Here is a 2,496-nt window from a genome sequence, read left to right on the forward strand (position 1 = left end):
GGATGAATCTTAAGGACATTATGCTAAGCGGCATAAGCCAGAATAGCAAACAGTGCATGAATTAACTTATAGAAAGCATCAAATATAGTCACATTTTAGAATCAAAAGTGGGAGTTGGTTTCCAAGGGGGGGGGTGAAGGAAAGGAGTAGTTGTTATTCCAAGGAGGAAGAGTTTCAGGTGAGCAAGATGAATAATAGCCACAGAGGTGAGGCACAACATGATACCTACAGTCAATAATTATGTTTTGTACTGTTAAAAATTTGATAAGGGTGTAGATCTCATATTAAGTGTTTTTTACTACAATAAAATAAAATTTGAAATAGAATCAAATACAAAAAATAGACTAGAAAAATAAAATAAAATAAAAATATATATCCTCTTTGTTTGTCTGTCTCATACTAGATCACTCCGAGTTCACACTGGCAGAGGAGTCACGAACTCTGCACTAAAGAGCTCTGCATGGAGTCCATATTGAGGGCAAAGGTTTCACTTACCTGTGGTACTGCTTTAACAGGTCTGGACATTAAGCCTCCAACATACACAGTGTTGGGAAGCAGGGGCCGAGGAAATTCAAGGGTAAAGTCAGAGTTAACAAACCACAGCTCTGCTTTCTTTAGAAGATGAGACAAAACTGGCCTAGAACCTTCTGGGAAGTGTTCCTTGATGGTGTTGTCAAATGTAGACTAGATTCGCCATTGCTTCATGGAGAAATCAAAGAGCATCAGAAAATTCTTCACTCTGCCCCAGAAGTCCATGTGGTCGGTTAGCAAGGAATTGAATACTGGAACATAAGACACAGGGTTTGGTAGTCCAAGGTCCATACTGCCAAAGGGAGTGGGAAGAATTGACACAAATGGCTACCCAAGCTTCTCAGCAACCAGGAAAGAACAGAAGTCAAATGCTTCAATGAATACTAGGTCAAAGTTCTCATTTTTTAAGGAACCCATGATATCACCTCTCCTTAGCAAATCACTGCATCGAATTCCCAGTTGTTCCATTAACTTTAAAAGTTTGTTGAGTACTTTTCTGTAAAAAAGTAATGGTAAATATTCATTGAATGTGTTAATTTCACAATACTTAGGAGAATCTTTGGCTCAAAGAGAATATCCCAGGTAAGTAAGACCATATTTGGCAGCAGTCCACCTATTTTATCAGTGCCAAGGAATACTCTGGTCTAGTCACTCTGCTCTGGGTATTTCTGCTTCCTAAAATGTTCTCACTTCCCCCCCTCCCTTTTCTTTGGTCAATCCATATGCACCCACTAGCAAAGTTAATTCATGGTCCTTCTAGTTTGTCTGTTTTGGTTTAGTTTGGTTTTTTGAGGTCATTCTACACTGAAAACATTCTCTGTCACTAGTAGATCTCAAAGTTCCATGTCTAGTTGATACATTCCATGATGCTCTGTTTAACTTTCATTTGTATACTGATCTTTTATAAGTGACTATCCTGTTTCCTAACCAAACTGTGGAAGTAATTTCATGGCATCAATATTCATGATGTAGCCCTTTTATTTGAAACTGGGTATATCCTAAATTTGACAGATTGCCTCACACAACAAACTTTCTGATGGCAATATTAGAATCTAAATTCTAAGCTGAACAGGAGATTTATATCTTCCTACCTGAGAAGATTAACATTTAAAACAAACAAAAATAAAAGCCTATTTGAAGCTAATTATTATCCTTCCACTTCATGCCAGCTGGTGTATTCACAAAAGTTCATGCTAAAATTTTACCAATACCTATTAAGACTCTTGTCTATGGCACTATTCCAGGAACTATTCTCTCAATGTTTTCCCATCAGTGCCTGCAAGGAATATGACCCTTATTATACAGCTTATGGGTGGTAGATGAGAATATTCTTGACGAGAGGTTACAGGTCAGATGCTTTGGAGACCCATGGGCCTCCTAGTTGAATGAACAACTGAGACAATCAAGGCCCAGCAAACCTGTAACCTGTGCAACATTCCACCTTATCAGCCCACTTAAAAAAGGACCATAGGTGAGAGCTCATTAGCAATATGCAGATATCGCCTTCATGTGACAACAGGTGATTAGCTGAAATTATTCTCTTTTATATTTTAAAAGTTTTACATGAAGAAATATTGGTTAATATTGTTGAAAATTAAAGATATGAAGTACCAATTCTTCAAAAGTAGAGCATTAATCATATTGGAAATTAAGTTAATCAATTGAAGGAATACAGGAAAACACTGTGCTTCACATATTATAGCATATTTAACATATGTGCAAAACTGGTGTTTGAAATAATCAAGTCAGGGAGAAGAGACAAGACACTTACACCAGTTAGAATGGCAAAAATGGACAGGGAAAGAAACAACAAATGTTGGAGAGGTTGTGGAGAAAGGGGAACCCTCTTACACTGTTGGTGGGAATGCAAGTTGGTACAGCCACTTTGGAAAACAGTGTGGAGGTGCCTCAAAAATTTAAAAATAGAGCTACCCTATGACCCAGCAATTGCACTCCTGGGTATTT

The 2,496-nt window shown here is 37.7% G+C and overlaps 1 pseudogene; it reads right to left on the reverse strand.

The window, feature by feature from the left end:
• Positions 1-495: 495 nt before the first annotated feature.
• On the reverse strand, positions 496-1,178 carry LOC102749270 (UDP-glucuronosyltransferase 3A1 pseudogene; annotated as a pseudogene).
• Between the last annotated feature and the right edge of the window lie 1,318 nt (positions 1,179-2,496).

This window comes from Leptonychotes weddellii, unplaced genomic scaffold (assembly GCF_054177405.1).
Source record: "Leptonychotes weddellii isolate Sample4059 unplaced genomic scaffold, ASM5417740v2 HiC_scaffold_10379, whole genome shotgun sequence".
Lineage (NCBI taxonomy): Eukaryota > Metazoa > Chordata > Mammalia > Carnivora > Phocidae > Leptonychotes > Leptonychotes weddellii.